Source organism: Maniola jurtina, chromosome 16, assembly GCF_905333055.1.
Source record: "Maniola jurtina chromosome 16, ilManJurt1.1, whole genome shotgun sequence".
NCBI lineage: Eukaryota > Metazoa > Arthropoda > Insecta > Lepidoptera > Nymphalidae > Maniola > Maniola jurtina.
In genome coordinates, this window is record NC_060044.1 from 12,362,238 (window position 1) to 12,388,698 (window position 26,461).

General features: G+C 37.6%; 1 protein-coding gene across 1 annotated transcript in view; it reads right to left on the reverse strand.

Annotated features, from left to right (window-relative positions):
* Positions 1 to 26,143, reverse strand: part of LOC123873189 (connectin-like) — a 332,367-nt gene extending 306,224 nt beyond the window's left edge. Inside the window, exons 1-2 of the mRNA XM_045917913.1 lie at positions 25,987 to 26,143; positions 2,588 to 2,612 (exon numbers count right to left, since the gene is read on the reverse strand). The gene's annotated coding sequence lies outside the window, so the exon portion shown is untranslated. The remainder of the gene's footprint in view (positions 1 to 2,587; positions 2,613 to 25,986) is intronic.
* Positions 26,144 to 26,461: the final 318 nt, after the last annotated feature.

A 26,461-nucleotide genomic window follows, 5' to 3' on the forward strand; every position in this document is an offset into this window, starting at 1 on the left:
GGCCCGCTGATTTTATTTAGGTGTCAAACCTTACCCAAAATACCGCGTCGTCATTAGGCCCTGCCGAATCTACCTCTTATAATTGAGGCGCGTTATTTGAATTCTAGTTGCCTTATCCATTAACGCTTACTAGCCCAAGTTTCAGTTAGGATCCCCGCACACTACAGACTTTCATTCGTATTCAGATACATTGATCCACCCCTTTGAATAACCCAATGTTCAAATCTGGTGGGAAATCCGCTGAAGAGAGTTGGTTCCACAGTTTGCATATGCTTGGTAAAGAGATCTAGCACAAGTGTAAATTAAAAATTTATAACACCCCCCACAAGTGAAGGTTACAGTAATAACTAGAAAAGAGCTGATAACTTTCAAACGGCTGAACCGATTTTCTTGGACTATAGCTAAGAACACTCTCAATCAAGCCACCTTTCAAACAAAAAAACTAAATTAAAATCGATTCATTGGTCACACGTCAAACTTATAACACCCCTCTTTTTGGGTCGGGGGTTTAAAACGGGTGGTCAAAATACCTACTTGTACGCCAGGCACTCAGGTGGTAAAGGTGAAATTGCTTAAGAGTAGAAAAAAGATCATTATGACTAATCTCCCGACCAAATATTTGACGCGGCGGGCTCCATTTTAACCCAGAACTATAGACAACTACGCAAATGTTATAGTCTGTGCAAATATAGGTTCACTATCTACTCCCTTATTCTAATAGTCCAATGGGATGGCAATCCAACACGTCCGGAGAAAGATCAGGCGCAATGACTTTAAGTGCTCTCCAAGGCACTTTCAACGGATAAATTAGAACCCTACAAATTGTGCAGTGTCAGAGAGGAGTCAGTGCAGGTTAAAATAAGTTTAAAGCTACGCGAGTTCGTGCTCTGTGTGTAAACGAAGTTTTATAAAATGTACTAAACTTTGTACTTTTGACATAAAGTAGGTACCAAACATTGTTTTGAAGCAGAGGCAGACTATAACCACAGCGAATACTTAAACATTTTTATATTTAAATCTTTATAGTAGCTCTAAAACATAAAAGCTCATTAATGAATAATATTTATTATTTATTTATTGTCTCAAGATTCTCGTCAGTGGTCGGACAAGTACCTCAAACTAACATCATTAAATTTTTCGACTTTATCTATGAGCAAATTCTATTTTACATTATTTTGCATACTAACGTATTATTTAACTGATGAAATTATTATTGGCAAATCAAAAGTATGAAGTGTGCGAGCGTACTTATATAACGTTAATTTCACAGATTCCCCTTGTCGGATGTCTAATTTTCGGAATAGATATATTTAGGTAGAGACCGTTCTGATGTCCTTTTGATTAAATTAATCTAAATCTAGATATTATCAAAACAAACACTATTAATATAGGTAAGTACCTTGAAGTCAAGTAAATGGGCAATTTCTAGGCAAGCGCGCTCCATCTTAGGCTGCATCATCACTTGCTAGCAGGCCTGATTGCAGCCATGCGCTAGTCTATACATTAAAAAAACGGTCAACTGCGAGTTGGCCTTGCACGCGAAGGGCTCCGTACCATCGTACAAGAAATAATACTTTTTAATTATTTTTTTGTATGATGTAAGGCACAAATTCGACAGTTTTCGGATTTTTCCCTTTACGTGTGCTAAGAGACACGATTATAGGTCAACGGAAAGTATCCTGGTCTTGTCAGACATGACAAACAGACATACAGATAGAAAGACAGACAACGAAAGAAAGAAAAGAAAGCAAACTTTTTCAACGAAGTGATCCTTCCTATAAGGGCGATTACGCACTCGAATCCGTGAAGTAGCCATAGAACTATTTGTATGTTAGCTTAGGCACTAGCTCCGACTTCCGTCATCCGTCAGAAAACCTCGGATGTGCCTCGGATTCTAATCGGACATATTATGACGTAGATATGCCAAAGAGGTACACTGTCAACTTAGATTTGTATCAGAGATCGGATTAGTGCGTAAGCAATATCCGAGTTCGGTCCGAGTTTTCATATCCGTTCTCAGACGAGAACGAGATTTTCTCGTTCTCGGATCGGATGAGTGCGTAACCGCTCTAAGGGTTCCTTTTTTTCGTATCCGTGGAATTTCGACTACTACTCCGTCAAATTAGGTTTGCACCTCGCGTCGATTACGTCACACTGACGTTTAGGTACAGTATGCGAACCTACTGACGCGACAAGACGACCGCGGGGAGGTGAGCGGGGAAGTGGGAGAGGCGCCGCATTCCAGCAAGGTGCAAACTTAGCGCGACCGAGTTACAGCCCGACAGCCGACCAGTGGGAACTGGTCGGCTGTCGGACCCGGATTTTAATCGGATGTTCAAGTGGCAGAACATTTTGACACAAAATCGGTTTCAGATAAGTGTGAATAGTTTCATATAAAATGTTCTGCCACTGGAACATCCGATTAAAATCCGGGCCCGACAGACGACTAGTGGGAACTGGCTCTTACACGTACGGGTGTAGAACTATTTAAAGGCTTGAGTTTATTTAGTACCTACCTTAGCGTTCCCACTCTTTACATAGATAGATAAATAACTGAAGCATAGATTGAACTAGATGTAAACCTCACCTTTGAGCACAGCGGTGTCGGTGACCTAGAAAGGAAAAGGGTTGAATTAGTCACGGTGAAGGACTTTTACAACCAACGATTTTATTTGCTTAGGGAAATCGACATCCCCTAGTTTGATTAACGGGTTAATTGAAAAAGTTCACAAATATACTACACCTATATCGGTAAAGCATTTTTATTTGCACTCATTTTTAAAAGTAATTGTTTTATTTTATTCGATTAAGTATATTAGTTAGCAAATGACTGCAATCTCATGTTGTGGTAAGTGATGATGCAATCTAAAGTGGTAGCAGGCTAATTTGGAAAGGGTATGGGTAGTTTTATTAAACCCATACTTCTACACGGCTTCTACACGGCATCGTACTGGAACGCTAAATCGCGTGGTCGCTCGGTTTTACCGTTAGGATGGTAACTAGCCACGACGGTCCTACTAGAGTTCTCTAGAAATAATAAATTCCGAAATTGCCACTGCCGCGAATCTAACCCGGGACCTCCTGCTTATTAGACCCCAGCGCACACCGCTCCGCCAGGGAGGTCATCGAAACTAAATTATGCAAAACGAGCTATAATATCTAGGAAAAAACGAGCTATAATAGCTAGGAAATTTTGTATATAACCTTTTCAGAGCCCATCTGCTAAAACCGATTTTGACGAAATCATCATCAGCATCCTGGGTAGGGACATAGGTTACTTTTTATCGCGTTAATCGTTAATCTGAAACCCCTAGCCCATTGTGGTCACAACATCAATGCAATATTGATTGCGACTGCATTGTGCAATTAGCCCACTTATTATTTTACAAGAGCAACCGTCCTCGATACAGACCGCTTGCGGTTAACGGTTGACTTAATTATATTCATTAAATTATTATTATCACAATATTATGTAGGCTATTTTCAAAATGGAGTTTAATATGTCAATTACTCTCTTGTAAGGATAACTATATATGTATTCATATCTATGTATCACGAGTATACTACCTACTATTTTATTTTGAGTTAGGTACTTTACGGTTAATTGCCTCCTAGCCGGAAGCGCTGACTAATTTTTCTATGTAAAGTGTCAGCCTGGCTGTCTAGCGCGAAAATGTAGCCGGTATTCTTGGCATCAATCCACGTGGGCATGATTTCATACAGTAATTAGAAAGACTACCTTTAAAAATTGTAAAGCGGCCACGCATAAGACCTACGTTAATCAATAGCTGGCGTCAATACAAACAAGTATTGAATTAGACAAAATATAATACATTAGATAGATTTTTATTCAAATAAACTTTTACAAGTGCTTTTGAATCTTCAAATAATTTACCACTGGTTCGGCCGTCCTATGCCGTTCCTACCGAGAAGAACCAGCAAGAAACTCGGCGGTTGCTCTTTTCAATTGTTCAATTTACAAAATCTTCCAAAGTGTCACGTTTCCGAGATATAAGTACATAGGTTATCAAAGTTGTCCGGGTGGCTGGACTGTCATACTGAATGAATGAATCAATGAATGATTTATTCCTGATGACATGACATGACATAATGACTGATGACTCCACCAGTACAACTTTGATAGCACTAACTCTTTATCTTTCTTTCTCTCTATGTGTACCTTTTCACTACTCAGTCTCTGGGTAGATCTAGAATCACGAAAGCTTGCGTTCTAAAGACGAATATGAATACAATGGATGAATATTAATAATTTATCTCGGAAAATCGAATTTTTAGACAAATTTTCAAAAATTACACGTATAAAATTATCATTATTTACGAAGTCTTTTCTTTCGCAGCATAGTTTATTAAAAAGTCTAAATTATAACTTTCGGGATCCGACATTTTATCAACCATTGACCCAAAATTACGGCCAGAACTCCTTTAATAAAATAAGCTCTCTTCATAACGAAACTCCTGAAATTAATATTCTTTCCCTTTAATATATTCACTTTTCTTTAATAAATTAACATTGTATAAATAAATAAAACTGCAAAATTGAGCAATAAAGGGGCCAAGTTGGGGCAATTTAGGAGTACTAATACAACGCAATATTAAAATAGCTAAAGTTTTGATGTTAATCTCGATTAAGTATTTGTGTAACTAAGGTACTTTTTCATAACATTTTAAAGTTTACGGAACTATATAATTGTTGCTTAACACAGGACGACATTCTTTTAATAATAAATATAAAATCGTTTATTATAAAAGGTAATGTTTTTCTGTCGGCATCGTGCATGTGTGTCAAATTTTTATTTATTTGTTGTTATAACGGTAATAGAAATATAAATTCTGTGAAAATTTCAACTCTACGTATTACGGTTCACGAGATGCAGCCCGCTAACAGACAGACAGACGGACGGACGGACGGACGGGCAGCGGAGCCTTATTAATATTGGGACCTTTTAGGTCCGTACCTGAAGGGTGCCAATATTAATAATGCTGACCACAAAAAAGTAAAAAAAATAGTATACAGCCTGGCTGTCCAGTGCGACAATGCAGCCAGTATTCTTGGCACCATTCTACGCGGGCATGATTTGTATAGTTATTAGATAAGTTTTATTGTAATATTTTCAATATAAAAAGTAAAAGTAAGCTTTCGCACGCTCCCTGTCAAGATCATGCCATCAACAAAACAAAGTCAATTAATATCAACGCTGCATTTGTCAGCCAAATTGGAACTTCCCCTAATCACAATCTCAGCTATTCCATTACCGGGGCCCCATACAAAAGCCATACAAAAGAATTTAGTAAAGACGTCGCATCAACTAACGTGTGTCCTAATCTACCATTAGAGGGATTCTCGGCGTCCCTTCGCTCCCCTCTTTTTATATTATTTTATTAATGAGCAGGGTGGTCGGAGCCGTGATAGCTTAGTGGTTAAAACATTCACTCTCTTATTGGATAGAATCAGGCGTTACTTTGCGGAAGTTCATGTTTAGCAAGAAACAGTTAAAAATTATTTTGCTATAATCCGCCAACAGAAAAAATCTGTATGGTCAAACATGCAGTTACAAGCTAAGCACCGCTTACCTCCCCAACCAAGCAATAAAGCCAAGTTCCCAAGCAAGCACTGCCACCACCATTCACATGCACCACCACACAAGACTTTTCCACTACTCTCGACGCACGTTTCGCCCCGACACCGGAGCATCACTCACATTTTGAATTTTCTTTTCGGGAAGTCGGGGGTTCAAACCCGGGCACGCGCTTCTAACTTTTCAGTATCATGAGTGTTTAAAGCAAATACTTATCACTTGCTTTAACGGTGAAGGAAAAATCGTGAGGAAAGCATGCTTGAGAGATCTCCATAATATTGTCAGTGTAGGTATATGAAGTCTGCAAATCCGCACCGGGGTAACATGGCAGACTATGGCTAAGCCCTTTTCATTCTGACAGGGACCCGTCCTCAGTAGTGGGCCGACGATGGGTTGATATTGATGAGGGTGGTCTACTGGTTCTACATGCCTTATAATATTGTCAGCCTAGAATCTAGATAATGTCTTCGACTTCCTTCGCGTTGGTTAAGGTTTGAAAAACGCCGCGGGAACTGTTTGAATTTCTGGGATAAAAAGTAGCCTATGTCCTTTCCCAGGATGCAAACGATCTCTGTACCTTTCATTAAAATTGGTCTAACAGATGGGCTGTTTAAAACCCTTTGGGAACTCTTTCATTTTCCGGGACCAACTCAATTTCCGGGCCTATGTCCTTCCCTGGGATGCAAGCTCGTCAAAATTCGCTAAACGGACGGACAGACTTTTGCATTCTTAATAATTATGTATTAGTATGGATGGAATTTGTTGCAGCGTGATTGAAGGACAAACCGCAAACAAACCAACATACTTTCACATTTTATGTTTATAATATTAGGAGGATCGTAATGCACCAATAGTCCTACTGTGCGGGTCAGTTTACAAACACGATTTAACGAAATTTAGTCCACGCTGTTTTGCCCCTTATTCTGACAAAGGACAGACTAACAATTATTTCACAAAATAATCAAAATTTAATCACTTCGCTATACACGAAAGGCACATTAGGAAGTACGATAATGCCAGCTTTAATTGTGTAGAGTCAGCATAAAGTGGCGTTAATGCTGCTTACACCATCACACGGATATTCACCGTTAGTACATTGAGATCTCTTTATTAAAACTGACTTTTGCTTTTAAGATTGTATAATTATTTACTTCAAATGGAGACAATGCTTTTTCGCAGGTGGTTTCATTTTAGCTTCTGAATATTATTTGCTTAAAAAAGTATCGATGCTAGCGGTCCATCAGACATTACCTAAGTGTGTGCTTAATTTTTGTTTTACAGTGAACCCAGTACTGTGACTGATTGATTTGATAAATCTTTAGTTATTTTGTCTAATTTTAATTACTAGATTATAGTCACATATTCGTCGACATGGACTTACAATAATAATCTTAATGTAAGAATTCTTTGATTTTACGTGTTTCATCGTTTCAGAGATGCAAGCTACCTCTGTACCTAATTTTGACACAAGTGTAAATTAAAAATTTTCAACACCCCCGACAAATCATTTTCAAATAAATAATTATGTATATCTAGGCAACATCCTCCTTGACAGCTTGACATTTGTCAATTGACACTTGAATATTATGAACCTAAGGGTTATCTAACCTTCTTTTCTACAAGAAAACTAGAAAATAGCTGATAACTTTTAAACGGCTGAACCATTTTTTTTGGATTATAGCTAAGAACACTCTCGATCAAGCCACCTTTCAAACAAAAAAAAGTAAATTGAAATCGGTTCATTCGTTTAGGCGCTACGATGCCACAGACAGATACACAGATACACAGATACACACGTCAAACTTATAACACCCCTCTTTTTGGGTCGGGGGTTAAAAATCAATTTAATGGATAGGCCTGTAAAATTACTGTGGGTATTTTTGATTTTCCGGCATGAAAAGTAGGCTATTATTCGTCTTCAAGATTCAAGCTACCATTAATTTCGTCCAAATCGGTTATATAGACCATGAAAAGGTAACCGACAGACGTGTTATATTTCTAGAAAATAAAATTATAATGTCGCCCTTGTTCACAAAAGCGCTTATAATAAAACTGCCATAATAACCTAAATTTTATCACTCCGCATAGAAGAGGTAAACACATTAGAGAATACGATAACGCGGCTCGTAACTGTGACGTCAGCACAAACGCTGCGAACACCATCACATACTACACTCGTGCGCTAAGTTCGCCATTACTACATTCTGATCTCTTTATTAAAACTGGCTTTCGCTTAACTGAGTTGTTTTGTTAGAGCTCCTTAATTTTGGAGCTTAATATCAAGAACAACTTGTACTGTCTTAGTATTCGAGTAAATACTTACGTAAGACAGTGTTAACTTATTTTAAAGCGTCTTTTGTCTTAAAAAAATCGAAATATTATGTTTGCAAACCTTTTAAAGGTACTAAGGACATGAAAGGAGTCCCAAAAACAAAGTAAAAATTTACTTTTTAATATTTACCCCCTGGTTTTGTTAAATAAGCTGGGGCGAGGTCATCTATTTGAAGTGGTGACACGCGTCAAATGAAAGAAAATCATACCATAACACAAAGGATGCGATATAATTTATAATTTATGACCCTAGTTAAATAAAGGGTGAAAGATGATGGCGGTCTGTCCTCATTTCGGGACGAGCGTCCTTGTTATTGTGTTATTTGTGTGAGGTGGATTATAATTATACACTTTCAAAATTTTATAATTCACTAGCCGATGCCCGCGATTCCGTCTCTTGATTTTCCGGGATATAAAGTAGGCTACTCAAAAACTCACGCCGATCTCTTGCTCCGTTGCGGCGTGATCGAAGAACAAACCCTGAAAAAACACACTTCTGCGTTTGTAATATTCAGTATTAGTATGATCTAGATTCTAGGTACATCTACAGCTACACTGTCATTCTTTTGTTAAAAAGCGAATACATAATTTTTCAAAATCCCCTACGTAGAACGAAGGTTTTTAGTTTGGTCCTACATAACATATTTTTTAAAACATCAGTTCTAGAGCCTTTAAAGATACAAAAAAAAAATTTAAGCACATGAATATATTATGCGCTGTTAAACTAACGCGCGGAGATTCCAGTTTTCCAAAGGAGTCGCTAAAAATTTAAATTTTAACGTAAAATTATATAGTAATTAATGGACATTTTAATCTGTGGTACTAATCACTAGTTCTTTAAAACACTTTGGTGAATGATGAGGGCCTTAAAACAGCTGTTCTGTTTAGTGGCCATTTCAAGTACCACTTTGCAGTATTGCGAACGTAATTTCCGTCCAAAAAAAAACTCAGATTAATTTCAAGTCATGACTAAAAAAGTTTTGCTTTAAAAGAAGTATACCTTTATAAGTTGTGTATTTCTGTAGGTCTGTCTAATCTAATTCTGTACTCTATCTAATTCTAATGCCATTACCTCGGAACTATTTTCTTAAGTTTAACACAAAACACGAACTTCGGAACCGAAATCCGTTCCAATAATTAAATTAGGGCGGGCTTCACAGTTTTTCTAATTGAGACGAATTGATCAGACTTGTTTCAAACAAAAGAGTGCGGGAATCCAGCTGTCATTGCCGCACCTTTCACTCCAATTAGTTAGGCTCAGGCCTGACACAAACCGGCGTTTTCTTCATACAAACTAGGTCAACGGGAATTACCCTATAGGTTTCTTGACAAACACGACGGACGGACGGACGGACGGACGGACAGACAGACAGACAGACAGACAGATAGACAACAAAGTGATCCTATAAGGGTTCCGTTTTTCCTTTTGAGGTACCCTAACCTAACCCCAAAAAACATTGACAAAAATATTGATTTTCAAGTTATGAGCCTCGAAAGATTCCTATTTTAACACTAAAATGACAACTTAGTGCGTAAATAGCATCGATGTATATGGATTAGCCTTTCCCATATAAATCCGACTGCAAAAATGCGCTTGAATTTTACGTCATTCTTTTTTTTAAAATAATAATATTAGCCAAAATCAAATCAAAGTCACTAGTGACAAAGTTAATAGACTTGCAAATTCTATTGACTTGTTTAGCGCGTTTTTTATCTTCGAAGGGCCTATCCATATACATCAATGGTAAATAGATAATATTAGGAGTATAAACATTCTACAACAATTTAACTTCAGACATAGTTAATTTATTCATTAATTTAAATAACTTTACATTGCAGACATAAAACAACGACGCGGCATTGACTCAGAGTGACTTATTTACGGAACGTTCCTTGACCTCTAGCGTCAGTCAGATGTTTTATTTGCAATAATATACTGTGAACTTTTAAAAAATACACGATTTTTTATTTATTTTTTTCGTGATTTTTTTGTGGTATCTTATCAGTAATACTATCGCCTGTCTTCGTTTTTCTATCGTTCTGGTTACACCCTGTATACAAGCCCGGCTGCGATTTGTTTTGTATACTGCGCAGTCATAGGCCTCGTGTTCAGATTGGACTGTTTGTTATACGCTGACTGTTCTAGGAATAGTTTGTAACAGGTTAAGATGGCAATTGGGCTATGAGGCGGAGGGAGGCCCCGCAAACCCGCGCTCGCCCGCACCGGATTAGTACGGGGGTTGTGCGGGGGTGTAAGGCGTCCCCATCCCGATTGCCATCTCGGTCTGTCGCGTACTATCCGTGCCCCGCAAAAGACCAGACCTTAGCCTTACATTAATGTTTCATTAAATGAAAGAAATTATTTGTTCCCTCGAATAATAATTATCCCTTCATCATCAGGATTTTTTGTTCGGTGCCGACAAATTAGCCCCTTTTGTTTAAAGATGAAAAGAGTTGGTCGATTTTCCTCGCCGCTGGGGCTATCTATTAGAAGTAATTTCTCCATTGTTTTAGAAATTTCTTACTGAATTCTAAAACCTTCTAAGGCCTTACATAATAATTATTTGTTTTATTATTACAAAAACGAAAATATTTAATGAGATAATACAATATCTGAATACAAAACAACAAAGTACCTTTAGAGTAGCATTTAAAGTTCATCATTACTTGAAAATCGATTTGCAAAGTTACACTTATTAAATATTTCAAGATAAAAAACATCCTATAAATAGTAGGTATGAATGCAAAAGACTGTGTCTGTCTGTCTGTCTTAACCGATTTTGACGACATACAGAGATACGAGTAGGGGATAAGTATAGGCAACTTTTTATCCCGGAAAATCAAAGAGTTCCTACAGGATTTTTAAAAACCTAAATCCACGTGGATGAATTTGCAGACATCATCTATTTCTAAGTCCCCATACCTAACTAAAATGAGCCAAATACAAGTGAAAATTAATAATTTATAACACCCCCGACAAGTGAAGGTTACAGTAACTAGAAAAGAGCTGATAACTTTCAAACGGCTGAACCGATTTTCTTAGATTATAGCTAAGAACACTCTCGATCAAGCCACCTTTCAAACAAAAAAAAAACTAAATTAAAATCGGTTCATTAGTTTAGGAGCTACGATGCCACAGACAGATACACACGTCAAACTTATAACACTCCCTATCTTTCTGCTTATGTTTGACCTATATACTTAGTACTCAAAATAATAACTGTTATTAGCCATTAAGTATAACCACAAAGCCATGTTCGCAGCCAAATAATCACGGTAAATATTGAAATAAAACGTTTTAACTGGTCAAAAATTAATTTAGCATCGCCCTTCTAATTATAAATGTCCCGGATGAAATTAATTCGTTCGCAGCCGAGTCCGTGCGTTAAATACAGGCAAAATACAGGCATAATACAGGCAATGGCCGAAAATTGTGACCATTAATATATTTTATTGCGTGATTGTGACTAATAAAATGTACGGAACACTGGCCACGGAGAGATTTTATCAAAAATATAATATCCGGTAATTTTTCGTATTATTTTATTTGTTAACGTTGTTAACACGATTATTCCCGTGTTCTGCGCTGAAAATACAAGATTAAAACATTGTTCGTATATAACGTAAAGATTGCTATTTGTTTAATCTGTACTTGTATGAAAGAAAGAAAGAAAAACTGTTTATTTGGTACCAACAAAAATATAGCTTAAAATAAATAAAATATGAAATGGGACGCGAGGTGTGTGGTGCCAAAATGGACTCCACTCAGCATTTGCTGCGCCTGTGTCCGGAACGCAGGCACAGCGCTGGTCTTCCGTGAAGCGAGAAACATCACACTATCACATCACACTATCACATCACACTTATAATTTACAGGCGAAAGTTAATGTGTATGTGTGTATGTTTGTTACTCTTTCACGCAAAAACTACCGGACGGATTTGGCTGTTTGGAATGGAGACTAACCCTTTTTCCGAAAGGAAAATCCGTTATGGATATCATCAGCCACGGGGGCGCACAGTGGTCGATGGCATCCATAGGCTTGACTCGTGTCTATTTGTTCATTTGTCACAACCAATTTGCTCCGAATCTCCTAAACCGATTAAGTTAAGCGATAAAGATATGCGAAAAAAAGTAGCTTTTTCAAAACTATTCGATCCCCTATGTTTTCAGGGAGGCTTTATCTAAACCATCATTTCACTTTGGATCCAATTTTCAAATTTACCAATAAGGAAAATGTGATAAAGGAGACCGACATCTGAGCATCCCGCGCGACAGATGTCGGCACTTTGCTAATCTCCTAAATCCTTATTGCTTTTTATTGAAATTGGAATACGCCTACCGGCTCTAGTTTTACGACCTCTCGCTGTCGCAATGCGAACCAGGCGGGCCGACGGAAACTGGGACTTCTTGGCATCGGTGTCTTGGGTAGGTAGGTACTGGGTTTAAATCCTAAGTCATTAGGGTTCCATACCTCTAAAGGAAAAACGGAATCCTTGTAGGATCACTTTGTTGTCTGTCTGTCTGTCCATCTGTCTGTCCGTCAAGAAAAACTAGAGAGTCTTCCCGTTGACCTAGAATCATGAAATTTGGCAGGCAGGTAGGTCTTATAGCACAAGTAAAGGAATAAATCCGAAAACCGCTATTTAGTGGTTACATGAATCATTAAAAAAAATATGTATCAATTTTCAAAGTTATAGATAACTATACCAAGTGAGTTATCATATTATGAAAGGGCTTTGCATTCTAAAACAATTTAATTTAATTTTATCACACTTCACACTAATATTATAAAGGCGAAAATTTGTGTGTATGTATGTGTGTGTGTGTATGTTTGTTACTCCTTCACGCAAAAACTACTGAACGGATTTGGCTAAAATTTAGAATAGAGATAGATTATACCTTGGATTAGCACATAGGCTAATTTTTATCCCGAAAAATCAAAGAGTTCCTACGGGATTTTAAAAAAAACCAGTATCCACGCGAACGAAGTCGCGGGCATCAGCTAGTGCGCAATAATTTTTGATTTATCGTGCAAAATGTTGAAAAAATACCCCGAGTACGGAACCCTCGGTGCGCTAGTCTGACTCGCATTTGGCCGGTTTTTTTAATATTTTCTTTGGAATAGTATACCTAATATTAGAAATCACGTCATGTACTGCCAGAGACTTCGTATCGTGGCAACCCCCTGCCAGACAGGTAAACTTTTAAACTTTTACTCATGCATCAATATACTTGCAACAACAAACACTACGCCACGTCTGCTGACTCAAATCATATTTTACTTTGCACTCTTAATATTATCACACTTTGCGATCTTTTATCAATGAAATATTGATACATTGGCAGTTTGGCAACAACACTGAAATGTAGCCGGATGTTCTTGAAATCTTGCTATGTAGCAAAATGTAGAGCCTCGATAGCTCAACCGTTGAGGAGCGGACTGAATTCCGATAGGTCGGCGGTTCAAACCCCACCCGTTGCACTATTGCCGTACCAACTACTGGCACAAGCTTAACGCTTAATTGGAGGGGAAAGGGGAGTATTAGTCATGATTAGAATGGCTAATATTCTTTTATTAAAAAAAAATAACGATATAAATACCTAATAGTATCTAATAGTTACTCTCTATTGCTGTTGTTTACAAAAAAATCTGGGTGATTTTGATGGTAAACTCTTTTGCATTTTACATGTTCATGTGTTAATCTCAGGTAACCTCGTAACGAAGATATTCACCGTACAACAAACGTGACCAATGCAGCCCAAAGTACGCCTTTGAAAATGCCTATGTCCAGCATTGGACAGACCTACATGCTAATGAATCGTACTGGATATTATAGTACACTAGCTGACGCCCACGACTTCGTCCGCGTGGATTTAGGTTTTCCGAAATCCCGTGGGAACTCTTTGATTTTCCGGCATAAAAAGTAGCCTATGTGCTAATCCAGGATATTATCCATCTTCATTCTTAATTTCAGCCAAATCCGTCGAGTGGTTTTTGCGTGAAGGAGTAACAAACACACACACACACACACACACACACACACACACACACACACACACACACACACACACACACACACATACAAACTTTCGCCTTTACAATATTAGTGTGATGTGATTTATGAGCTTAGATAATTTTATATTCCGACTGATATGACGGTGAAAAAACGCGGATTTTATATGGTTACGTAGATTTTAATCACGAAAGGCAAAGCCACTTGAAGTCAATGACCTATTGACTCCCTGCCAAGCAATTACTCACAGTCCACAACATAGATTCTTACACCCCGCAAATTCCAAGTTAAAGAAAATTAAAACCCATCCCAACCCAGTGAGATGTACTACCACTGATACTAGAGTATGCAATACCCTGCAAAATGTACTAAACCTGATTTCCAATAAAATTAACGTTAAGTTGAGCTTAGTTTAAACTAAATTTTAATCTTAGTTTAAACTAAATTAAGGCTAATGAATTTGTACGACATTAAATCGTCAGTCTAATTTGTGTTTACAAAATATCTGGTACCTATATGGAAGTACTAGCCGATGCCCGCGACTTCGTCCGCGTGGATTTAGGTTTTCAAAATCCCGTGGGAACTCTTTGATTTTCCGGGATAAAAGTAGCCTATGTGCTAATCCAGGATACTATCTATCTCCATTCCAAATTTTAGCCAAATCCGTCCAGTGGTTTTTGCGTGAAGGAGTAACAAACATACACACACACACACACACACACACACACACACACACACACACACAAACACATACAAACTTTCGCTTTTATAATATTAGTGTGATGAAGTGATGGTAATAGCACTATGTGAATCTTATATTCAGCCTTATGTAACTACACTGAAAGATATAGATAATATTAAATATAATATTATAAACACAATATTATAGAGAATATCTGTAATAATATCTAGATAATACCTATAGTATTATAGAAAATATTATAATGTACAAGGAATCCTGATAGTTTCAGACAATTCGTCTGTCCTCCTTCCTGTCTATCTGTCTATGACACCATTTTAGCACTTGACCAGGTTTTTTAATCGTGACAAGTTGACCTTGCAATTTCACCTGGTGGTAAAGAACGATACAGTCTAAGATGTAAGTGGGCTAACTTGGAACATGGCACCATATCCCTAATTGAATTTATGTGATATCATATTGTAATGCTAAATCGCTTGGCGGTACATCATTGCCGGTACAGTGGTTACTAGCCGCGGCCGAAACCCCTCACTAGGCTAGACTAGACAAATAAAATTATTAGAAATAATAAACTCTCAATTTGTGCCTGTTATAGGAAGATTTTCTCTTCTATTCATTCTCAACTCATTGCCCCTGCCTCTAACAAGGCTTCCTCGTTTCTCTTCTTACTATCAAAACTTTTTACTTCCTTTTTTATGCATTTTTCTCTTCACTATCAAACTAAGTTCATAGAAATCGTTTATTTTAAACTATTTTATAAAAAAATTGTTCTGAAACTTGTTAAGACTACACTGATCGTCGGAGAAGTTCAAAACAATTTCTTTATCGTTTTACTTTTTTGAAAATTGATCTTGATTTGTTTAATAAGAAAAAATTGCTCTGAAATCAGATAACCTGTTTTTCTTTAGTAAAATATGATATAATCAGTAATCCATAAAAAAACGGACAAGCAAAAGGTGTACAACAGTACATATTTTGAATCAATGATTTTGATTTTATAGTAATTTGTAGGACGTTAGTTCATTGAATATGATTGATTCGTATTGAAATAAAACTTAAACTTCGTGCTTAAACTATTATAGTTTAAACACGAAGTTTAATTTTTGTTTTAAAGATCATTATAAATATGGATGATCCTGGCTATACTCACGCGGTTAGTCGATGTAAGCTCGACTAGTATCAAACCTGTCCGGGGTCCTTTTTCACAGGACTCAGCTCACGACACAGCGCGGTTGAGTCTTTACTTAAACTTCGTTTGTATGGAGCACCTTACAATACAATAATTGTTTTTCAGATAGCAGAGAAGTATATGTCGGATCGAGCCGAGGATTGTTTAAGAATTGATGAAGGCAGGTGAAGATCCTTAGGGTCTGCTTCGATCACTAGGCGATCTTCAGACGTGTTAAGAACAATACTTCCGTTTACTGCATGTCACAACTACCAGCGTAACTAGGTAAACCTAACCTAACCTACCTAGACCGGCTCCTCCACCCCTTACACCGGTCCCAAACCAACCATCTAACCTAACCACCACAATAACAACTCGTTTAACCAACAGTACCACTTTAGGTAACCACTACTCTAAAACCTACAGAACGACAGACTATTCCTACTGAGAAGTGTTCTCGGCAACAACCGGACGAATAATGCCTCGCTACGCACAGCGTGTCTGTTTTTATAGTCCAACGACGATAGTGGGGAGATGACGTAATGCTTAGTGAGCAAAGTGTTGACAGCTAAAAGTCGGTACCGCCGACACGGCCATTCTGACCTGCGTACGCCCTCGTACGCTAAATGTCACAAAGCATGTGAGGACAAAACCATAACCACAAAATCATTATACCGCTCGTCTATCCTGACTAGCAGTTAACTGTCAATGAACATCTTTCTCATTCTAAACCTGGACATCAATGTCCCCTCAACCACTCAACACTAGTGGACCGGACATCAGCGTCCCCTCAGTCAGTAAACCTCCGTAAACCAGAAACATTACAATAATTAACGTACAATGCTATTGGTTATGATTCTGACCATCACGGCTTTTTCTAGGGCTCTTTGGCTTGACTAATTCATCACATCTCAACACTTAGGAAGTTGACACAACCAACCTAGGTTAACAAATCACTTTCAACTGATCATCTGTCTAAAAACTAGGCTAATACTGCGAGACGAACCAAAACCTAATTACAAGAACCTATCTACTGACATGTCGCGACGCGAAATTTAGTTGAAACGATTCTAAACTACAGTTCATATGATTAGAGCGCAATTGCTATTGCAACTCTTAATCAATCATGATCTAAACATTATTCAAAACTAATTTACCACTGGTTCGGAACGCCACAACCTAGCGAGAAGAACCAGCAAGAAACTCGGTGGCGTCTAACTGAGTAATTAATTTCTTGGCATCTAACTGAACTTAAAAACAAAATTTTTTTTTTTTTTTTTTTGGTTGTTGTTAAGGGTATGTGGTTAACTGTAACTGTGCGGTGTCTATGACAGTAAAACTCTTTTAACATCGTCGCGTCACGGCCATTCTGACGCGCGACCGTCCTCGGGAGCTAGCTGGTGACCGGTCCGTCCCCACCGTCCCCGATTCATGGATTGTCCGATATTGCTCGTGCGCGTTCGTGCTCGCCTTCGTAAATCAGCGCCGACATGGCCATTCTGACCACAGGTCGCCCTCGACCTGCCAAAGAAAAAAAAAAGAACACAGTACCGTTGTACGAAACAGATTACGCACGGAAGCCCTCATCCTCGTTGGACACGACTAATAGTGAAAGTAAGGAGGCCCCTGTCCTCAACTTACGTCACAAAACACAAAAGTAAGGAGGCCCCTGTCCTCAACTTACGTCACAAAACACAAAAGTAAGGAGGCCCCTGTCCTCAACTTACGACACAAAACACAGAAGTAAGGAGGCCCCTGTCCTCAACTTACAAAACACAGAAGTAAGGAGGCCCCTGTCCTCAACTTACGGCACACACACAAACGTCACAAAACACAGAAGTAAGGAGGCCCCTGTCCTCAACTTACGTCACACACACAAACGTCAATATTAAGATTTTGAAAAAGTGCAGATTACCTGTAGCTTTCACCTCCTGGACTTGAATCAGATGTCCTTGTCTTTGTCACCATTAACCACTCGTTTCCAGATATTCCAAGCTTTGGTAATTGATTCACGTATCTCCAAGAGTTTTGGCTCGACCTTGCAACAAGCCAGCTATTTTCTTCGATGTGGTTAGGTGGAGCTGAAGAGGCTCCACGGTTCATCCCGCTTCTGATGTCGGATCGAGCCGAGGATTGTTTAAGAATTGATGAAGGCAGGTGAAGATCCTTAGGGTCTGCTTCGATCACTAGGCGATCTTCAGACGTGTTAAGAACAATACTTCCGTTTACTGCATGTCACAACTACCAGCGTAACTAGGTAAACCTAACCTAACCTACCTAGACCGGCTCCTCCACCCCTTACACCGGTCCCAAACCAACCATCTAACCTAACCACCACAATAACAACTCGTTTAACCAACAGTACCACTTTAGGTAACCACTACTCTAAAACCTACAGAACGACAGACTATTCCTACTGAGAAGTGTTCTCGGCAACAACCGGACGAATAATGCCTCGCTACGCACAGCGTGTCTGTTTTTATAGTCCAACGACGATAGTGGGGAGATGACGTAATGCTTAGTGAGCAAAGTGTTGACAGCTAAAAGTCGGTACCGCCGACATATACCACTTCTATTAAAATATTTATTACTAGAGGATGCCCGCGACTTCGTCCGCGTGGATTTAGCTTTTTAAAGATCCCAGAGGAACTGTTTGATTTTCCGGGATAAAAAAGTAGCCTAGGTCAATAACAGGGACGCAAGCTACTTCGCTACCAAATTTTATACGAATCGGTTAAGCGGATGGGTTTTTAGGAATTCCGTGGGAACTCTTTAATTTTCCGGGTTGAAAAGCCTATGTCCGTCCCTGGGATATAAGCTAACCCTGTATCAAACGTCAGAATCGGTTAAACTGTTGGGCCGTGAAAAGATAGCAGATAGACAGACAGATAAACAGACAGACATACAGACAGACACACTTTCGCATTTATTTATAATATATAAGTATGGAAGTATGGATTCTGTGGATAAACCTTAAACTAGCTTATTATTTGAAGGTACATTGTAGCAGCTTTAGAAATTCGTGTACCACAGCGTCCTAGGTTGTTTTGTACCTAAGTTCTGTTACTTAGGCATTAATATTTCAGGCATCGAGGTCCACTCAGAAACTGTAGAGTCCACTTAACATAAATTTTGTTGAAGCACTCACACAACAGTATTAGGTGTTGGAATCGGGGAGCTTTCACTTTAGTTCTCTATGACAGAAAGACGAGCGTACCTAGTCCTAGTAGCACGTAGTAGTTGTACACAATAGGTATCCAATGGATAGTATACAGGGTGAACGGATTTGATGCGTTCTTGGAAGTGGTTATTCTAGTTACTGGGAGTAATTTTGTCACAATTAAGGGAGATGAATGGTACTGGCTTCCAAGTTGTGGAAGTTTTAAAAATTTCCTATTATGAAAGAAAAAAGAAACTGCTGATAAGCTTATAAAGGTGCTGATTCTGTTGGCAACTAAATTTTAGAGTATTCGCAACTTCTTCTTACTGTCTCATATAACAAAATTCCTCAATCAATTTTGGACTTGCCTTTACACTAGTTCGAAAAATCTATTAAAACTATGCTCCTGAGAAAAGCATATTATACAATCGAAGATTATGTAAATGATAAAAGAGCGTGGATTTGAACTGCAGCTCGCTCCAGCAATAAACGGGACCTCAATTTCTTTTATACATGGCATAATATTGTATATCAAATCTTTGAAAAGAGCAACCGCCGAGTTTCTTGCTGCTTCTTCTCGGTAGTAAAGGCATTCCGAAACAGTGGTAGATGCTTTTGACGATTCAAAAGAACTTGTAATAGTCTAATTGAATAAAAATATTTTGAATTTGAATTTGAATTAGTCTTTCGTGTCTGTCAATAAACCTATAGGGTATTTCCCGTTGACCTAGAATCATGAAAAATGGTAGGTAGGTAGGTCTTATAACACACGTAAGTGGGAAAATACGAAAACCGTGAATTTGTGGTTACATCAGAATTTAAAAAAATGTGTTCATGAACAAATAAATAAGTATTTCCAACTTTTAACATAAGGTTGCTATACCAAGCGGCACAGTCCTTATATGAAAGGACTTTACCTGTAAAATAGATTTTTGTTTATTTTTATGCATAATAGTCTTTGATTTATCATGCAAAATGTCGGAAAAAGTACCCGAGTACGGAACCCTCGGTGTGCGAGTCTGACTCGCAATTGGCCAGTTTTTTGTATTCAGTACTAAAAATATTGTGGTAATCGATCGATTACCACAATATTTTTAGTACTTCAGTTCACAATGAAATAAGGATCAGTTAATTTGAGCAGCGTGTCAGGTGTTTCAGAATTTGGTGGTTATTTCAACAAACACACAAACTCATGAATGATTCCATGTACCTATTACCATAGCTTACAACAACAACCATTCTCATCACCATACATCATGTATTCAACGCCTAACGCAGTAGGTATTCGCGTATGTTAGGCTGCCGTTCCACCAAAGATGAGCGATGTGCCTACTCGTAGCTAACCGGTGAGTCAGGTTGAAACTATAAGTATGGTGTCTATTTAATAAAGCTTAATTATTATTATCCGTATATTTTTGCTTTTAGCCCCGTGTACAAAATAAATACATAAGTATAAAAGCCAAAAAGAAATATAATACACTTACATACATAAAAATAAATAAACTTAAATATGTACACGTTACATGAATACATATTTTGTCCGTCATTAAATTGCAATACTGATTCGAGATTTTTTGTTTGATGCTGCGGAACCCTTCGTGTGTGAGTCCAACTCACACTTGACCAGGTTTTTTTAAAAAAAAAACAGTTTTTGATAATCCCTACGATTCTTGCGATGACTGAGATACTAGTTTTTGATCTCTTTTTAGAAATAGGTCGACAGAACACAGGTGCATCTTTGGTGGAAATGCAGCCTTATACCCTCGTACAATTATGTATCAACACCTTAATGCAGTGTTCAGTGAGTACATTAATACGTAGTCCCATTACCATAACGATTGATGCAACCGCATGTTAGCATGCTTTAGCGGCTGTCACGTACTGAGGTTAGCCCAGAATGTGGTGAAGTAATTTAAGAGGGGTCTCTCCGTCACTCGCTTCATACAAACGTAGTTCCCATTTCATTTAAATATTAAGCAACCAAAGTCCATGAAATTTTGCAGACATATTCTAGAAACTATATCTATGTCTGTGGCTTTCCAGATTTCTGTTAAAATATTCGGTTTCAAAGTTACGCAGTCTTAAAAATTTACATACAAATATTTGAGCCCCTGTAATTTTAAAACTACATATTTTTAGAAAAATCTAAAACACCACAGACACAGATATTAGTTTCTAGAATATTTCTGCAAAATTTCATGGACTTTGGTTGCTTAATATTCAAATGAAATTGGAACTACGTTTGTATGAAGCGAGTGACGGAGAGACCCCTCTTAAGCTTTACTTAAAGTTAAAATGCAAATAAATAGCAAAGTAACCGCCTATAAAATAAAATAGATAGTACTAAAATGTTTCCGATAAGTAGCCACCGCACGGACATTATCGATAAAGTGTAGAGTAACCACAGAGCTATCGTACTCGCCACGGACTACTTTCAAGACTATTTCCTGAATTTTAAAGCCTCAGCTCTTTAAATGAGAAATAAAAAATAAAAAAAGCCTAACTTAATACATTTTTATCCTATTTCAGGAGTAGGTAAGCAATTCCTCCAAAATTATAACCCAAAATTTAAAAAAAACACCCGACACAAAAACCTCCATAAGAAAACTAGAAAAGAGCTCATAACTTCCAAACGGCTGAACCGATTTTCTTCAATTATAGCTAAGAACACTTTCGATCAAACAAAAAAAAACTAAATTAAAATCGGTTCATTAGTTTAGGAGCTACGATGCCACAGACAGATACACAGATACACACGTCAAACTTATAACACCCCTCTTTTTGGGTCGGGGGTTAAAAAAATACGAGCGTAGGTCTTGATTATTATCTATGACATTTCTTAAAATTATGAAAATTGCACTACATTTACGGGGAGAAAAACGTTATCACTTTTTGTGTGAAAATTAACAACTACATTCATGATCCTCTTTTGTAGATGGGTTAAGAAAATAGCTACCAGTAATATGTTTTCAATAAGTAGCGACCACTCGGACACTATCAGCAAAGTGCAGACTGACCGCAGCAATCATACTCGACATTACTTGCAAGACATTTTTATACCGATACATGAATTTTATTGAATTTAAGAAATAAAGAAAGAAAGAAAGAAAAACGTTTATTTTTAGGGTTCCGTACCTCAAAAGGAAAGACGGAACCCTTATAGGATCACTTTGTTGTCTGTCTGTCTGTCCGTCCGTCGTGTCTGTCAAGAAACCTATAGGGTACTTCCCGTTGACCTAGAATCATGAAATTTGGCAGGTAGGTAAGTCTTATAGCACAAGTAAAGTAATCCGAAAACCGTGAAGTTGTGGTTACATTATTAAAAAAATATTTAATTGTGTTAAAATTTTCAAAGTAAGAAAACTCTACCAAGTGGGGTATCATATATGAAAGGGCTTTACCTGTATATTCTTAAACAGATTTTTATATATTTTTATGCATAATAGTTTTTGATTTATCGTGCAAAATGTTGGAAAAAATACTCGAGTACGGAAGTGTCTGTGTGCTCTTTACAAAGGTGTTTGAAAGGCGCATTTGGAACCCTAGTACCTTTTAAGTTTACAAATCAAGAGTTATTTTTTGTACGACAATATCCCTCAGTGGACCCTTCGTGTGCGACGCCGATTCGCACTTGGGCGGTTTTTTTTTGAGTCATGCCACATATCATTGCTTATCCTAAGACCTTATTAATGCCTCTAACACTTGAGCATTAAAGCCAAAAGACATCAAGCAGAAGAAACGCCGGGATAAATCATGTCACGTGTGGCACAACCCAAAAATAGGTCCCAACTCAGAGCATCAGCATAGTAAGCGATGCAGTTCTTTTTCAATTATATGTAAGTATTTTTTTCTTGGTTTTCATGGCAAAGTTTCAACGATCAGAGACCCCGTTCACTCAGTATTGACACCGCAACGTTTTATTTGCAAGATAAATCAATCGAAATAAATGGTGAAATTCGTGAGATCTGGGGTTTGATCCTGGGCACCCCTTACTTTTCAGAGTTATGTGCGTTTTAAGCAATTAAAATATCTCTTGCTTTAACCATTATCCTTTATACAAGTTTCCTAACAGCTGTCGTGAACTGTGTAAATGCGGAAAGTGTGTCTGTTTGTCTGTCTGCTAGCTTTTGACGGCCCAACAGTTTAACCGATTTGGATGAAAGGCACAGCGTTAGCTTACATCCTGGGGAAGGACATAGATATTTTATCCTGGAAAATTAAATTGGATTCTTAAAGGTCCGTCCGTTAAACCGATTTATATGAAAGGTACAGAGGAAGCTTGCATCCCGGAAATAGACATAGGCAACTTTCTATCCCAGAAAATCACGGTTCACACGGGAGTTTTAAAAACCTAAATCCACGCGGGCGAAGTCGCGGGCATCATGCAGTTCCAAATATTATTGTATCCAAACAAACCTTTACCAACTCTCTTAAGACTTCAAAGACCTGTCTTTTAGTAATGAATCTACCGAGGTGGTTAAGAAAATTGTTTTCCCCACCGAGAAAACCCAACAAGAAACTCTTTTGAAAAGTTATACTAGCAATTAATAACTTCTAACTAACATAAGACGCAATTAATTATTATAAATCCTCAATAGCTCAATGGTCATGGTGCGGACTGGAAGTTTGAGATTTTTTATGATAGTGTTTTTACCTACACTTCAAGGAAATTGTTAAATATTTTTTTAAATAAGTACGTATCAATTATTGCGAAACCAGTAGGATTCGAACCTGCGTCTTCTATGTTCGCGCCCGACGCTCTGACCGCTAAGCCATGATATCTAAATGATAATAATGATAGGATGATAATGAATCCAAACGCGTGCACGTTGGTGTTGAAGCGCGAAATGTAGCGCGAGAGTAAATCGCGTGGAAAAAAACCGGTCAAGTGCGAGTCGGCGTCGCACACGAAGGGTCCACTGAGGGATGTCATACAAAAAATAACGCTTTTTAATTTTTTTGATTTTTATAGCGGCCATTTTGAAATTTTCATTAGTTATTTTTTGTTATAGTGGCAATAGAAATACATATTATTCTGTGAAAATTTCAACTCTCTGCCTATTACGGTTCACGAGATACAACCCGCTGACAGATGGACAGCCGAGGCTTATTAATAGCTTCCGGTTGGCTCCCTTCGGATAACCTTAAAACCAAGCGTAAAACGCGCAGAAAAAACGCTTATTTGTAACCGCTTTACAGTAGGTAGGTATAACTTCGAATCGTATGCTAACATGATACTCGAAGTCTAACCAATTAACTGGATCTAATTAAAACATTTCTACCGTATACGTTGAGGCATCAAACAAAATGTAAACAAAGGTCTTCAAGTTAAAGGATCTATTGTTTGATGTGGGAAATAATTTCCTTTATTTATACGTAGTTTTATAAAATACTAGCAACCCTTCCCGTCCCGGCTTTGCACGGGTAGCTTATTCAATTTTCATTTTCATTTTTTATATAAAAAATAGCGAACAAATGAGCATGCGGGTCACCTGATGTTAAGTGATTACCGTCGCCCATGAACATTTGCAGCACCAGAGGAACCGCCAATGCGTTGCCGGCCTTTCAGGAATTTGTTGGTCCGTCCCTTGAATAACCCCAAGTTGTAATCTAGAGATTAGGTTGGTTGCATCATAGAGACGAGGAAACGATACTTTTTATCACGAAAAAGAGCCCTGCAAAACTTTTATCTACAAAAATTTTAAAAGAAATTAACGCGCCATGGGCTAGTTTACTCGTAATATTAAGTACTTATTAGTTTATTGAATGGAACACTACAAAGAATAAGGTAGGTTATAATAATTAGCTAACAGCTGTAAAAGAACAGATATATATAATATATCTCGGTAGGAAAGGTATTCCGAACCAGCGGTAATGCTTGGACGATTCAAAAGAACTTGTAAAAGTCTAATTGAATAAAAATATTTTGAATTTGAATTATCTAATCAAGCCTAAGTTGGTAATATACAGCTTTCAAAAATATAACACCATTTCAAGTCTATTTTTTGCAATAAATGAATTTTATGAATTAGATTTTTATGGTAATATTCCAAAATCAAGATGTCAAAAAAATCATTCCTTACCTTAAATTACAATTAGAAGTTCAAAAATTATTTCAATCCTACGGATAGTAATTTTTCAACCCGATATAATCCAATCGTTTTTGTGTCTATTCTGTCTGTCCGTTATCTTTAACCTTATCCTCTAGATACGTCGTCTGCCTACGTAGGAACTTAGTACAAAGCATATTTTAGATAGGTATCTCTGTTATGCCCTGTAGAGATCCGGAATTTCGTTACAATCCTGACATAAGCTTTGGGAATTTCGAATTTCTTAGTATAATCCAGCTAACCAAATCTATTTTTTAATCTTTTTTTTAATATTGTAAATGCGAAGTATATGTACTAGCTTTTCATAGCCCCATTCACTTGACCGACTTTGACACTGAAGCAGATTGCATCCTGGATACGGGGCATTGCCTACTTTTGACCCCGAAAATCAAAGGTTTCCGAACTTTTTCTGGAATTCACGAGATTTTTGAAAAAACTAAATCCATCCTGGACAAACCCGCGGGCAACGTCTAGTCTTATATGAAAAATCGTAAAATTTTTAGTTAGGTACTAGATACTAGATAATTAATTATGTAGTTAAAAAATCTGTACATTATAAATAAACAACTTTCTCTACTGAAGTAATATTCTGTCTTTATTCCAGAATTACTCGATTTTTATTTTGGTAAAAATAGCGAGCAAACGAGCAGGCAGGTCCACCTAATGTTAAGTGATTACCACCGCCCCGAACATTTGCAGAATTTAATGAAAACATCCCTTAGTTTTGTAAAAAAATGAATTCTAAAATATCAATAACATCATAAAAAAATAAGACGTCTTATTTTATTTACCCGGAAGCCCAATAAATTAGTCATTAATTAATTATCTTCCCACGAAAAACATTGCACATAATTAAAAACTTCCTGAAAAAAGTTTCAGGAATAAAAATAACAGAACAATTTTACCTCAAAACATCCGCTCGGCTAAGGCATCCCAAAGTTATTTCCACGCATAAACACACTTACACATAACATGCCATAAAAATGAAAATCCGGTGAAAATTTTACGTAAAAAACGAACTCGATTTTTCCGGCGCGTCGGGACAAGACCACCCCCTCAGTGGTTGAGGGTTGACTGAGTAAAATTCAACCGTACTCCCAGAGATATATTATCGGCGTAGTCACCCCAAAGAGCACTGGTCCACGCCATCTGGCGAACCAAAACTTGTGCATTAAGCTCAGCGGAAAAACTTTCAGGCACTGAATTCGAACAATAGAAAAGCAGATTTACAACTACAAATATGTCTTCCTACAACTTCAGTGCGAACGACTAATGGAAAAAAATTTAAACAAACTTGTAAAAACGACATTTTTGCATACAATTGTGTGCCATTTTCTTGGCTTTGCTGGCATGGGTCCTAATGTAAATTTACATAGAAAT